Genomic DNA, 16,895 nt, shown 5'->3' on the forward strand with positions numbered 1-16,895 from the left:
ACAATACACATGTATCTAGGGCTATATGAAATCTGCGATGAGCATATTAGATAGGCAAAAACGTATGAATATGAGTTTTAGACATCAGAAGTGGTGACTCCAAAATTAGCTAAAAACTTCAAAGATAACGAACTGAAAGCTAAAATTAAAAGAAACCATCATAAATCAATATTTATTATAATTGTTCTGCAAAATATTTCCTATTATATCCACTATTATAACTTATTCTACTTTTATTATCTGTCTATAAAGGATTTTTCTTCATTTGGAGATTTAATATAAAGAATAATACAATGAATTTTATTCAAGGTATTGTCAATCGATAACCACTACCATTTCCCCTCGTTCATCCGTAAATTGTTAAGGGTTCTATTTCGAAAGAATGATGTATCTCAGTGAAAGAACGATGACAACATTGTTATGTCAGTACCCGTATTGTGCCTATTTTTCAATAAGTGCTCGACTCAAATGCATCAATTGTCAAAAATGGAATTTTAACGAACAGCTACTTATATTTTTATACAATATACTATATAAATACTATTTGTAAATTTATTGCTACTAAACTTATGCCAACCTAAAATGAGATTTAATATCAAATAAAAACATATTTACCAAAAATAATGAAGGTTTCCCACAAGAACAATGAGAACTTACCATATTCAATATTAACATTTCTTATTTGCATCTTCATAAAAGCACCTGTCAGCTATAAACATGAAAAAGGTGCAGATTTACCTCGTCATTTAAATGCAATTAACATTATACCACGTAACAAGGTTTAAAGAAAGCGAAACAGGCCTGACGTTGCAAGGACAAACAAGTATGGTGGCTATCACTAACCGCAACTCATCCGAAACAGTCTCAGTTATTTATCCGAAGAAAAAACTAGAGGAAGTTAGCATATAGAACCCTTCCAAAATGTTCTCTATTCGTCTCAAAAGTGATTTAGAATTACTAATATGAATACATTTCAGTCCAAGTTCATTAGTTACTTGGATGTTTAATAAAAAAAGGAACAGAAATGAAAAACAAATTTACAACTGTAAAAAACCGTGCTGAAGTAGTTTCATATAATATCCATATGCAAAATATCTGTTATATTATTTAAATGAGAATTGCTTCCCACAAAAGAATTGCAATAAGCAGGCCTACCATCTTAATAATTGTCCTTCTGTGAGTTAAATTTTTTTCACAAATCTTAATTTGCGATATTAATTTATTTTATTCTTCTGGTATACATCATCATCACAAGCATGACAAGTGCGTGATAAATACTAATAAATAATCAGTTTGTATTACCTAAATTAATATTAAATTTGACTACTTAAACTAAAGTTAGTAATACTTATATACATTATAAAATCCTTTGGTTTGGACTTAAAACTTCTGATTTCCTGCGTGTTATCTAGTAGATGAATTGCTTCCACGTTGGTGTGATTTGGAAACTTTGTTAGAACGAAATCTTGGATATATTCGTTAGTTACATAGATATAAGCATTGATAATTAATCAAAGGACTAGCAACGTTGGATTACTAGTAGGTTTGATATTTTAGTAGAACCTTCGATTTGAACCCCATAAGTCCAAATAGGCCTTTGTGATGTGTGCCAAGTGATGAATCAATATCTTTAATTTTAACTCCAGCTGAGACTATCTTTAGACTACCCAGTACAATTATTAGTTTCTGAGTTTGATTGCCTCTTTGGCAAATGGATTATTTCGCGAGAAATCTACGATACACCAAATAATAACCATTTTGTTTTTTGGCCTGACACATAGATGGCGCTAGAATTAAATCCATATGTTTTTTAATTAGCTCTAACCCTCATAGATACCTTTATAAATTTGACACTGTCGGATCATTAGTTTGTGAATAATAGCATTTTGAATGAAACAACTTTTGTTATTGTGAAAAAAATCCCGCGCGAGCTCACTTTTGACCAAAAACAACGACGAGTTGATGATTCGGAGCAGTGTTTGAAGATGATCAAGCATAATAAACCCGAGTTTTTGCCTCGATATGTGACAATGGATGAAACATGGCTCCATCATTTCACTCCGAAGTCCAATCGGCAGTCATCCGAGTGGACTGCACATGATGAACCCGCTCCAAAGTGTGGGATAATGCGACAGTCGGCTGACAAGTTTATGGCGTCTGTATTTTGAGATGCGCACGGAATAACTTTAATTAACCACCTTGAAAATGAAGGACCATCAACAGCGACTATTACATAGCGTTATTGGACCGTTTGAAGGACGAAATCGCCGAAATATGGCCTCATTTGAAGAAAAAGAAAATGCTGCTTCACCAAAGACAATACACCGTGTCACAAGTCATTGAAAACGTGATCGCTGAAAATGAGGCCTATTTTGAAATCGTACTACAAAAATGGTATCGAAAAAGTTAGAGGGTCGCTACAAACAGTGTATCACCCTTGAAGGGAATTATATTGAATGAAAAAACTAATTTTGCCAAAAAATGTGATTTACTATGATAGGCCGGGTTCTTTTCAATTAATCTGTTATGGTTTCAACTTCAATCTTCTGATTTCCTGTGTATTATCTACATTGGTGTGATTTGGAAGCCTTATTAGGGCAAAATCTTGGATATAATCGTTGATTACGTAGCGATAAGCATTGATAATTAATCAAAGAACTTTTTTTGGCAACGTTGGATTACTATTTGGTCTGGTATTTTAGTGGAACCTTCAATTGAACCCCATAAGTCCAAAAAGTTTTTTATAATCGAATGATAATCCAATATACTTGATTTTTAGTTAAGGCTATCCTTGGACTAAACACTGCATTGACTTGTTTCTGAGTCTGATGGGCCTTTTGGAAGTTGGATTATTTCGGGAGAGACCTACGATACACCAAATAATAATCATTTTCTGGTTTGTTTTCGTCGAAAAAACAAAATATACCTCAATATTTGATGTAGTCTGTACATTACAAAAACAAATTAATTAAAATTCCAATCAGTTCGGTGCCTTCCGACTGAACACACACAGACAAAATAACACCAATGTAGTGAATCAGCTACATTTAATAATGGATATGAAATCTATTTATAGCTATCTATACTATAAAATGGAAAAATCCGCTGAAACTCATACCACAGCACGAATAAATTAGAAAAGGTCACGTCCGTTGATGGATAAACGTAATACACAATATGCGACCTATAAAATTAAAGATCTTAATTAACCAATAAGCTACCGCAGTCCACTAGAAATAACAGTTTCTCAGATTCGTCCGAAGAATGCTCGTCGTGTATTTACCAGATGGCATATAAATCATACAAAGACAGTAGGTCAATCTGAATTTTTGGAAACAAACAACGATTGTGTCTGTAAAGTAGGTCTTTGTGCCTAACAGGCCGCAACAGTTAGAAAGATACATGGAATATTTTTGTATTGCTTTTGTTTCACCAAAACCCTAATAGACAAATACATAATTACAAATATATTCTGTTAACACGAACTAAAAAAAAATGTTAAGTTACTAGTCGTAAACTAATTAATTACAAACACACCTCGATTTGGTTGCCAATAAATAAAATTACATGTAATTCTAAAAAAAAGTTACGCCAATAATACTCTTGAGGTCAATGATTCTTCCAGTAATACAGTATATTTTTATAATTATCAACTGTAAACCAGTCGAGTCATATGATAATACGTTTTTAAAATGATTAAAATAAATTGAATGTTAAAATATAATAAAAGTTATTATATTCTCTCTAACGAGTCATTTTGTTTTTTTTTTGAAAATAGATATTTATTTAAAATAGTAATTCTATATATAAAGAATAGAAGAAAATCTCGAGGTATATTGGGTGAGTTTAATGTCCTAAAATCTGATAAAATTAAGTAAGCTATTGCAAAACGAGTCATGTGGTCATGCATTTCGGGCCCAAAATACGAATCCTAATGTTATTAACGGAAGTAGCAGACACGTCAACCTCCTGTGCCAATTCTTTACGATTCATATGATCATTTTCAGGTACCAGCTAATTTGTTTTGCCAATCAGAAAGACAAAAACTAGTATCAAATATATTCTGCAATATTCTCAACAATTTGGAACACAAAAGTTCAATTAAAGCACAAAATTTCAAAATAATGAGTGACAAATCACGCCCAAATTTTACATGACTACTTTATACAGTTCTGCCAACTTACAGAAAGAACCTCACGATAATTAAATGTATATTAAATATAAATTTATATAATTAGTAGGCTTTTTCTTTTTGGTAAAATTAGGTTTGGTCACTGTAACCCACCCAAAACTGAACAACTAAAACCAATTTCCCCATTCGCAACTTAATGCATTGTAGAAAATTGGTTGTAAAAACGAATACTGCAAGAGGCGATAAAAATCAACGAATAGCAATGAATAATCAAGCATACACAAACTTGTTTGGTTAATAAAAAACTGATAATTTATTAGTTAGATTTATAAAACTTAATGTTTTACTGCAACTGGTTTTATGTCCTTTTCTCAAAAAGGCGTTCTCAAGCTTTTTGTTCATCACTGCACATTAATATAGCCTTCAGCTAAATATTCTTGAAACAGAAACAAATTAACACTTTTTTGGATGAGGCTTTCTTGAAGAACAACAATGAGAATATTTTACATAAATTTTTTTTTTAATTATTTTGCTCTTCTTGGTTGTAAAAGCAAAATGAATAAAAGTGTATAAAGTAGTATAGTGCATTAAATCCAGTGAAAACATAACAGAAACAGAATGTAGACCCGAAAAAAATCGTCATAGGGAGTATTTTAACCACCAATGAGAGTTCATAATACGTATGAAAGAAAATCGTATATTTTATCTAAATCTACAGATCCATAATTTGTGAGTTATAGTCGAGTTTATTTATATCCCACAATATACAATATATTATTCAACAGTAAACGATTATTTGTTTCTTTTTTTTTTTGGCAAAGTAATTTTATTTTTATATTTCTTTCAGAGTAGGGCACAGTAACATTAAAATAGAAACAGTTACAACAGTTTCATTAAAACAATTTTTCAAATGACAACAAATGCCTTTTCGAAATATAACGTAAATATTTGGCAAGAAAATGAATAAACGTGGAAAATAAAAAATATTGAATTACAATTATTAAAAGAATATTCGTATATTTGGAAAGTATTCATGTACTTAGAAACTACTAATATCCCTAAATGATCATAATAAATCGTTCCAAATTGTATTGTAGTGTATTTTGCATACATTAGATCCAAACCTGTTAACAGAAACCAAATATAAATAGGTAAATAATAACCAAAAAGCGGTATAAAATATTTCATGTACTTTTCCAACTGTTGTGGTATGGTAGGCACGTAACACAAATATTTAATATACCTACTTAAGAATCAAGGGCAACATAGACTCCTAAAACATCATACATTGTTTTTCTAACCACCAGTAGAAACTTTCAAACTGTAAGAAAGGAAATCTGATATTTTATCTACATTAATAGATCGACCACTTGTGAGTTATAGTTTTAAATCTAGCTTTATTCTTGTCTTCAACAATTAGAAACTTTTTAAAACAGCAATATGCTTTTTGACGGTTCTATTTAGATATTTAACTAAATAGTGAGGGACTTTTTTTGCGAACTGTATATTAATTGAGAATTAAAATAGAAATAGTTATATCAGTTAGGAATATTTTTCAAGAAAATCAAAGGCAATCGTTTCCTGTATAACGAGAATAACTAGAAATCAAATTAGAACTGGTTAACTTACAATTATCTAGTTTTTTATATAATTAGAGTGTATTAAATATTATTTTAAACCAATTATATCAATAAATATTTATAATAAAATACTCGCATGGAAACTCGATTTACAAGCATCAAAAAGTACCCAACAATGTGTCATAATCCATGCATTTTATTGAAAAACCAACACAGGTCTATAAAAGATGTCATAGCGGGTTCATCTAGACATCATTCATTTTTTAAAATATTCAAAAAAAGACATTTTATACTTTCAATGGAGATATTCAATCACAAACGACAAAAGAATTCAAACATAAATAATTATTACAGTTAAGATTTTTTTGGCAAGAAAAAAAAATTTTTGCCATATAACGAAAATATTTTTCAATAAAACCGATTAAATCTCAATTATTTTAAACATTTTTATATATTTGAAGTATATTGAATATAATTTTAAACTACTTATTACTATAAATATCTATAATATAATGTTCTAATGAATAGCTTACTTAAAAATAATAAAACAATATACAACAAACCACAATGATCGAAAAAGTGCATTAAAAAAACAACACAGACAAACCACTGGCATATAAAAGAAGTCATACCGGGTACTGTTAACCATCACTAGGAATTTATGTTACCCAAAAAAGGAAATTATTTTATATAATCACAAACAACAAAAGAATTAAAGTAGAAATAATTGTTTTATTTAGGAATTTTTTTCTCACGAAAACCATTTTTTTGTCATATAACGAGAATATTTAGCAAGAAAACTAAAACCGGTTAAATTTCAATTGTTTCTAACAATTTTATATAAAAAGAGTGTATTATATATTATTTTAAACTAGTCACATCTATAAGTATTCAAAATAAAATGTTCTGATGTAAAATCTACTTAAAAACAATTTTTAAAAAATACACCAAACTACTATAATCGATAAAACGCAGTGAAAAACCAACACAGACAGACAGCAGGACCATAAAGTATAATCACAAACGACGAAACAATTAAAACAGAATTAATTATTATAGTTAGGTATCTCTTTTTAAGAAAAAAAAACAATATTTTGCTATATAACGTAAATATTTAGCAAGAAATCTAAAACCGGTTAAATTTCAATTGTTTCCAACAATTTCATATAAATGGAGTATATTCTATATTATGTTAAACAAGTTACATCTATAAGTATTCAAAATAAAATGGTCTGATGTAAAATTTACTTAAAAATAATTTTAAAGAAATATAACACACTACTATATTCGATAAAACGCATTGAAAAACCAACACAGACAGAAGACAGGGCCATAAAGTATAATCACAAAGAAGGAAATAATTAAAATAGAAATAATTATTATAGTTAGGAATCTTTTTTCGGGAAAAAAAATATTTTGCCATATAACGAAATTATTTAATAGAACAAACTGTTATAATAGATAAAATACATTGAAAAAGCAACACAGGCAGAAAACAGAGCCATAAAAGAAGTCGTATCGGGAACACCCGGCTTTTAACCATCCCTTGTGTTTAGAATAATATACAGGAAAATAAATATGACACAGTGAAGTATATTTTGAGTCACAAACGATAGAAGTTCTGAAAAAAACTATATCTTACAACCAAAATCAATCTCAATGAACCGTAATCAAGTTGAAGAATTGGGGTTCGAATTTGTAGGGGGGAAACGACCATGATTCACGAATAAATTCAGGAGGGCGCCGTTGCAACCCAAGGACCATTTAACCAAAATATTTTGAACCGAAGGAATTATTGATTTTTTGTATACACAACGACAAATCATCTCCAGTCACATGGAATGGAAGAAAACGCGACAGACCGCAAGTACGTGGTTTCCTCAACGCCAAGGTCGTCAGAAACGCATCCGTCTATGAAAACGAACTTAGTTTAAAACATTAATACTATATCTGCTTAAAAAAAACAGTCACAAACGAAAAAATCGAATTCCTCGAGCCGAATTCGGTTTACGTACCTTGTTCTCTGGTGTCCGCAACAACAACGCCAAGCCTCGGGAAATCTCACGGTCCTATAAATTTGCCGGTCACCACCCTCTTAGTCAGACAGTCAAAACAGGAAATTCACCACCGGCAATGACAACGAAGAAGTCGCTCCGTTCGATAGCACCAAAACCGGCTTCTGAGTGATATGTTCGCGCACGTTATCGACCGAAGTATAGCCGCTGAATGAACAGAGAGAGACGGGATGGCCGACTGCCATACCATCCACGGTCAAGGTGGGGGGTTGAAGGAAGTCCCGTTCGCGCGACCGAAGGTCTTTCTCTGAAGCCACCGGCAGAAAGGAGACGGAACATCGGTCGGCACACAGGGTTGTATTGGTATGAGGACCGTATTTTTCAAAAGATTATGTACTCATCTATTTTGTTCCACCGTTGTGAATTAGATGAACAACTGGATGTAGATTTCTATTGAAATGCACTAGAAAAACTGAACAATTGGTCTTACGTCAGTTAGATGTCAATTTTGACTTAAGCGTAACCCAGGGGTGTGCAACTGCAATGGTAAGTAGTGGGGCAAAGTTTCGCTTAGTCCAATCATTGGCGGCGCTGGCAACGCGAATTTGATTGGTTAGTTTAAAATAATTATGTAGAAACCTCTAAGGAAAATACTTCGCTTTGATTGGTCTGCCATTTCCCCTGATTATTTTGTGACGTCTTTTTAAACGTCACAAAATGACGTTAAATTTTAAAATTAATTTATTAAAATAAAATCCTATACAAATAGACATAAGTGTAAATAATATAAATATATATAAACAAAAAGCAAAAAAAAACAATTATGATCTCTATTCTGGGCAATATTAAAATATCTATAATTCTTCTATAACGCCTTCCCATATATGTTCAGTGCCATCAATTTTATGGGATCTATTAGAGTTCTAACTTATCTTGATATATTGAAGGTAAACTTTAAATCCTTCTCTATTGATATTGCATTAACATCATTAAACCAAAAATACAATCACACCTAATAATAACTTAAAATTTGGTCTTGAAAATATTATGGTCAGTTGAAACACTAAAAATTTATGTGTTTTTTAAAAATATTTAGATTTTAGAGTATTTAATCTGTGGAACTACTTAATATAGAATATAGATAAATATTGCATGTTGTCTTTTTTTCAGAAGTTATGTTAAATAGCCTGAAATAAGACTAAAATACAATATTAGACTCGTTTTCCTCAGAGCAAAATTCTCTGGAACTGAAAATATAGACTCAACCGGTGATTTAACAATCTCAAGTGGTACTAGATCTTCCGTTAAAAAAGAATATAAGTTATCTAACATGTTCATCTTCTTCACAATTTTCTCCGGGAGAATGATGTGAAAAAATTGAAGTGATGAGCCCTTTTAAAAATTTCTCGAACATACTAAGGGAAGGATGCTGTTTCTACCTCCATGACCTCTAATAGATCCAACAAAATTCTTTAAGCAATCTTGGTTAAGATTTGTTAAACAAATGTAGTTATTTGTAAATTTAGACAAAATAGATTTCTTTAAGGTAATAAATCCCCTCAAAAGTAGAAATTAAATTTATTGATGGCACCATAACAAATATTTTCTTAACAAGGCAATCAAATTTAAATATATAATTCCTCTACTATAAAATGATTGAACACTGATTGTTCTAAAAAGTTAAAGTATTGCAAATATTTTAGGGATATTTTACAATTAAAAGTAGTATTTATTACTACTAATTGTCCAGTTATATTAATTGTTACCTTCTTGTAAGACTTCTTTATGTAGAGACATCACACTGACAGCATACGAACAACTTGGTAGATTAATTGAATTTTATTACTACTAACATCTTCATAAGATTTTGAATTTCTGTAAACAAACAATATATAAACAGACATGTAGTAGATAGATAATTTTATATGTACCTGATAAAACCAATGATGGATATGCATTTACCCTAATACCTGTTCGTGAAGGAAGGATAATTCTAAATTTTTCACTAAAATGTCCATAACAAACACTATGACGTTGATATATTTGCATTGTGGTTTATTCAATTAATGTAAAACAGAAAATATGCACAACGTAAAACGAAAAATTCGTGATCTAAACAAAAACCATAACCTACAAACAACAAACATAAAAATGGACGCCCATAGAAAATGCTGATTTCACACAATTTGATCGACCAATCACATTTCATGTTAGTGGCGGCACCAGGAATTTAAACTAGCCAATCACAATTTGCGATCGCAGCGCTACAGTTGATTGAACTAAACAAAACATTTCCCCAAGGTCGCCTATACCGTGAAATTTCTATTTTTTCTATGGTGTAACCGTAAACACCATAATCATAGAGCAATAGAAAGAAAACTGTGTAGAGAAAAAATATGCCTTTGGTGAAAATTATCGCAACATACAATATCCAGATGGTACTCTAATCATCAGTTTAATAATTTGGTTGGTTAGTTTAAACATGCATTATAGACATTTGTGAAGAAAAGATACTGTTGTGAAGGTATTTGATTTGTTTTTAAACAGATTTTACAACACAGATCTGTCACGTGACACCATGGTCACATTTTATTGATAAAACATTGAAGAAGAACAAAATTTAAATTCTCGAAAAACAACAGAAGCTTCTAACTTTCTCAGGCTTCAAAGCTTTGTCCACAGATGAAAATTCCAAACTATAATGAAACTCCAATATTATATAAATTAGTGTGTAGTTATGGCGTAACTAAAATCCTCAATTATGATTTTTTAATACAAATTTAACAAATACGAAATCGTTCACTTGAAAATGTTTCTCTACCACAACCACATCCACTATTATCTTTACCTCAAATGAATTTTCAGAACTGTCCTTGAAAAACACTTTTTATTACTACTGCTGATTTGCATTATTAGGTGTTTGATAATTTTTTCACTTTAGGGGGTCTAGTCTTCAGCCTAGAGACGTGAATTTTAGGTGGTTTTTCAAGTCAAATAAAAAATAAACAGTATGTTTACTATCAATTTCTTCACTTGATATTTCTTAATGATTAAAGAATACATAATATAAAAAATACAAATCTAAAAAGTTTCAAATTGATGAAGTGGGATGTTTCAAAAAAAATGGTGCACCGTTATCGACAAGATTGCTACCTGGTAGTCTGAAACCAAAAAAAAAGAAAATTCTTGATCTAGAGAAAAAGCTGGCGTAACAAATATGAAACAATGGATTATTTAAAATGTCTAGACTAGGATACCTCCCTAAAATCGCATCTACTGAAAAAAATTGGTACAAGATATATTAATCAAAATACTTTACATGAGCTTCTACAACTTTTTCCTTTGTGTGTCAGACCAAGAACTATTCTGTTTTACTTCTCATTCTTCATGTTAATCATTTTCCTCCTTTTTTGATATCTCCCATCTCAAAAAAATGTCTGCAAACAGTTGATTCATCAATTGCTAAGCTGTCTAAAATATCTTTGAACTGACATCTCGTCTAACAAGTCTTGTCATTCATTGACATCCAAATAATCACTTTTAGATCGTTGAAACCAAAATTGGCAATTCGAATATCACCATAAGTTAATAGGGCCAGTATAAAATATCAAAACTATTACATATAACAGTTAGGTTATATTGTTTAATAGTCATTTATATTGTTAGTATTTTAACCACCAGATACTACAAATGAAAATAGAACCAAGAACGTAATGCTTTCCCGCATATTTATATAAATTCCAGTGGAAATCTAGTGGAAGATTAGGCATATTTTTCGCTTTCATAATGTTGAAGCCTCTCTTAACCTTGTCTTTGGTTGTTTTTCTTGTTCCTCTTTGTCTATCAGTTTATTTTTGTGTTTGTCTTCTCATTTCTAATTATTCTAGTGTCAATCTTTGGATACGGTCTGACTAACTAACTAACTACTAAAAAGATCATATTTTGAATGTGAAAATTCACCCATCTGTGGAGAAATACACAATAGTTGAATTGGTAAATATATTGAAATATTTAATGTATATTTAGTCGAACCACGGTCCTCGGCATTAAGCCTACCGACTGGCGAGTGAGCAAGTCAGAAATCATCCCAGGTCTTACCCAGCCTGGTTACTGGCGTGACTGGGATCATTTCCCTTGTCGGATTTTGCACCTTTGCCATGCAGCACTTGTAAAGGCGACAGCTGGGTCCACCTACTGTTGGGATAGTGGCTGCTCTAAATCCTGCTGGGGCATAGTGGTAAATTTGTGTTTGTGACTGTTTAATATTTGTGATTGTCCTAGTGACGCCAGTATCAAGGCTGGGTAAGACCGGCTGTCTTCTGAGAAGATTTCTAAGTTAGTCGCTCGCCAGTCGGTAGGCTTAATGCCACAGACCGTGTTTTGGAGCCCACGGGTAAAAATATAATAGTAGGTCCAGTCCAGATAAACACTCGTTGGTTAAAACGGATACTTATGAAGGAAAATAAATGTTTGTATATCTCAGTTATTTATAATTATTTGATTATAATTATATTAAACTGTGTTAGTACTTTAGGTTTTATATTATTGGCCTCAACTATCAGATGATAGTTTTTGGATCTATTTGATTTTATATAACATTCAAATGTTAAGTAGAATTTATATTGTTGTTATTATATAAAGATTATTAATTACAAAAATATATTACTAATTATAGACAGCTCATTTATTACTGCTGAATTAAATACCGCTAATTTCATTAAATAAGACAGCATAATAATCAAATAACTGATAGAATTCCGTTGAAATAGTTTAAGTAATAGTCCACAAAAAAATAACAAAAAAAAATCAGAACTCTGAAAACTGTACGTTTACATTTCCAGTAAAAAATCATAATTCTCACCAAACAGTTTTTATTATTATTTCTAAAAATTAACGCTATGAAATGGTATTTGTCCTTGAGCACTTCTTTTCGATACCTTGCAAATAATGGAAGCAACAATCCATACAATAGATATATATTGTTATATCTTTATTAATTTACACCTTTGCAAACTACATGCGAACAGTTATAGATAATACAGATTATATACATGGCAGAATAATATAGATAATATCTCTTTCTTACTAATTTTAAATATATTTTAAACGTTACTTTGAACGTATTTCCACGAAATTAATTAATTGAAGTAAAACCGGCTCCGTCATAGGAACCACTAAATTATCATAATTGCATGTTTTATGTTCTTAATATTCATTCATATTAATTTATTAGGAATCAAATTAAGACTGGTTAACTTACAATTGTCAAAGTTTTTTATATAATTAGAGTGTATTAAATATTATTTTAAACCAATTATATCTATAAATATTTATAATAATATACTCTCATGGAAACTCGATTTACAAGCAACAAAAAGTACCCAACAATGTGTCATAATCCATGCATTTTATTGAAAAACCAACACAGGTCTATAAAAGATTTGTCATAGCGGGTTCATCTAAACATCATTAATTTTTTAAATATTCAAAAAAAGACAATTTATACTTTCAATTTTATACATGCGAACAGTTATAGATAATACAAATAATATACATGACAGAATAATATAGATAATATATCTTTCTTACTAATTTTAAATATATTTTAAACGTTACTTTGAACGTATTTCCACGAAATTAATTAATTGAAATAAAACCAGCTCCGTCATAGGAACCACTAAATTATCATAATTGCATGTTTTATGTTCTTAATATTCATTCATATTAATTTATTAGGAATCAAATTCAGACTGGTTAACTTACAATTGTCTTAAAGTTTTTATATAATTAGAGTGTATTAAATATTATTTTAAACCAATTATATCTATAAATATTTATAATAATATACTCTCATGGAAACTCGATTTACAAGCAACAAAAAGTACCCAACAATGTATCATAATCCATGCATTTTATTGAAAAACCAACACAGGTCTATAAAAGATGTCATAGCGGGTTCATCTAGACATCATTAATTTTTTTAAATATTCAAAAAAAACATTTTATACTTTCAATTTTATACATGCGAACAGTTATAGATAATACAGATAATATACATGATAGAATAATATAGATAATATCTCTTTCTTACTAATTTTAAATATATTTTAAACATTACTTTGAACGTATCTCCACGAAATTAATTAATTGAAGTAAAACCGGCTCCGTTATAGGAACCACTAAATTATCATAATTGCATATTTTATGTTCTTAATATTCATTCATATTAATTTATTAGGAATCAAATTAAGACTGGTTAACTTACAATTGTCTTAAAGTTTTTTATATAATTAGAGTGTATTAAATATTATTTTAAACCAATTATATCTATAAATATTTATAATAATATACTCTCATGGAAACTCGATTTACAAGCAACAAAAAGTACCCAACAATGTGTCATAATCCATGCATTTTATTGAAAAACCAACACAGGTCTATAAAATATGTCATAGCGGGTTCATCTAGACATCATTAATTTTTTTAAATATTCAAAAAAAGACATTTTATACTTTCAATTTTATACACGCGAACAGTTATAGATAATACAGATAATATACATGATAGAATAATATAGATAATATCTCTCTCTTACTAATTTTAAATATATTTTAAACGTTACTTTGAACGTATTTCCACGAAATTAATTAATTGAAGTAAAACCGGCTCGTCGTAGGCACCACTAAATTATCATAATTGCATGTTTTATGTTCTTAATATGACTCATAGCAAAATTTCGTGTATATAATTAGTTTTCAGCGCATAAACTCGTATTTAGCTTATGTTCACAAAATTCGTGTATATATAAGTTTTAAAACATAGAGGATTTCAAACAACAAATGTTACTTTAGTTAAAGTTTAACTACTTTAATTTAAAAGAAAAAAGTGGTAACTTAAACAATTCTACTTGTTATATTAAAGCCCAATCCTTTTGTAATATAAATGAAACACTAATAATGTCTCATTAAAATGGGATCATTATCTCTCGTCAGGCCCAATAACGATATCCAGATAAATCATAAACTAAACTTAGCAGGCTTGGTTGGCGTAATGGTCAAGACGGCAGGACTGTCTTCCTACTGTTGCGATAGTCGCGGGTTGTAAATGTATAACATTTATGATTGTCCTTAGGCAAGAGTGTAATATCCTACTATGAAAATGATCCCAGTCATGCCAGTAACTGGGTAAGACCGGTTGATTTCTAGGTTGGTTACTCGCCAGTCGGTAGGCTTAATGCCGAGAACCGTGGTTCGGAGCCCACGTTAAACGCTAAGTCCAGTCCAGATAAACCTTCGTTGGTAAAAAGAAGACTTTAAAATATATTTATAAAGAAACTAAATTTGCAAAATATTAAAAATTAATCTTTCAAACCAATACCCTGCTTTTGGTGCCACAAGACTTTAAACATTCTTTACTAAATCTAGCCACCGTTTGGGATTAACGACAGCTGGTCTAGCCCCGGACAATATTAGTATCCTATTTTTCAATTCCCTTTCTCTGATGTTGATCCATGTCTCTTTTGGAAGCAGTTCGTTGTATCTTCCACACATCTCCAGAGAAATCGTTCACTTTATATTCGAAAAGCATGCCCAAACCATTGTAATCTGTATCTCTGAGTTTGTTCCTCAACTGTGCATTAATTGTCACATTTTAAACGAATGATTCAATTTTCTACTGACAATATTATGTTTTAAGAATTACAATGCATTAAAAACGTTACCAGAGAGAGTATAAAAATAAATTATAAATGAAATGCCTAGAGCACTAACCTATTATCATTCAGTGTTCCCTCGTAAAAAGCAATTTATCCGAAGCAGACTTTGAAGTTCAAGGAAGAGATAATGCAATATGATTAAAGATTAATCGATGAAAGGATTGGAGTACTTAAGGAAAAATTATATTACATTTGGTTAGGATTAACCAGTGTTTGTCGTCACTAGCAGTTACATGTTAAAAAAACCATATAGATGGTGAACGATCCAGAACACCGCCAAAGCCATTAGAAAAGCATATATACAGATGTCTTTTGATTTTGTTTGTAAAATATCTATGGTGGGAAGATTGAAGAGAGAATAGATGAAATTTAGGATGCTGAAGGCCACTGCTAGTTAAGAGACTACCAATCATGAATAATGCTAATGTTCTAAGTTCGAGAGGGAGAAATATCCGTTGATTAATATAAAAATTTTGAACACTTTACTGTTTTTATGGTATACTCAGAAACCATTTTAATATTTTCCATGTAGTTCTAATTTTAGTATGTAACAATAAATACATAAAGATACAAAGAAAAGAGCAAATACTCAAAAGAGAACCACAGGTGGTTTTATCTTGCCTCTCTATAGAATAGACCAGAAAATAAAATCGCGACATAATCAGGAAGTTATTACATCACCAAAGCTATTAGAAGGATATATGGACAGAGAAGTTTTGATTGGCAATTGGGAAATAGCACATAGTGTACATATACATGGAGGAAAGCTTGGAGAAAATATTGATAGAATTTGGAGATTCTGGAGGGCACTGTCATGTAAGAAACTACCAATCATAGATGATGTTCAAGCTTTAGAACGAGGAAGATCCGCTGAATAAGATAAAAATGTATAACGTTTTGCGATTTATAGGCCATTCCTGCAAAGAAGCAAAACTTATATTCTCCGTATTGTTCTAATTTTAGTACGTAACAATAAATACACGAATATGAAACAAAGGCACAAATACATAAAACACAACCAGTTTTGGAATAACGAAAAGCATAATAGAAAAACTACCTGAAAATCATCACTAAAAAAGATATATAATAGAAATGTTAAAAAATGGAGCGATAATATCACCCAATTAACTTTATTTTTAACTAAAACCATCATTAAGTACTCATTGATTGAAGAAGAAGAAAGATAAAGAAGGAAATATATCCTATATATTTTAAAACCGTATAGAAATACATACATAGGATATCATTTTCCCCAAGAAAAGGGGTGAGACTACAATAAAGTTTAATTTTGTTCTACCTTAATCTTGTAAAAAACTAAATCTAATGGTACCAGGAAAACCATTCTAAACACTTGATGGAACTATATCATGCAAAAATTAGATTATCAAAATTTATCAAATAATTTCAATTGCTGTCTAGCTCAAATTTGACGTAAATTAACCGAGATTAATTTT

At 30.3% G+C, this 16,895-nt stretch overlaps 1 protein-coding gene across 1 annotated transcript in view; it reads right to left on the reverse strand.

Moving 5' to 3' along the window:
- The window catches only part of singed (fascin domain-containing protein singed), an 87,244-nt gene extending 79,004 nt beyond the window's left edge, over nt 1-8,240 (reverse strand). Inside the window, exon 1 of the mRNA XM_076401226.1 lies at nt 7,728-8,240. The gene's annotated coding sequence lies outside the window, so the exon portion shown is untranslated. The remainder of the gene's footprint in view (nt 1-7,727) is intronic.
- Nucleotides 8,241-16,895: the final 8,655 nt, after the last annotated feature.

Source organism: Rhynchophorus ferrugineus, unplaced genomic scaffold (assembly GCF_030347505.1).
Source record: "Rhynchophorus ferrugineus isolate W39M unplaced genomic scaffold, kcgeb_rfMv2 rfM1, whole genome shotgun sequence".
In the NCBI taxonomy this organism is placed as follows: Eukaryota; Metazoa; Arthropoda; class Insecta; order Coleoptera; family Curculionidae; genus Rhynchophorus; species Rhynchophorus ferrugineus.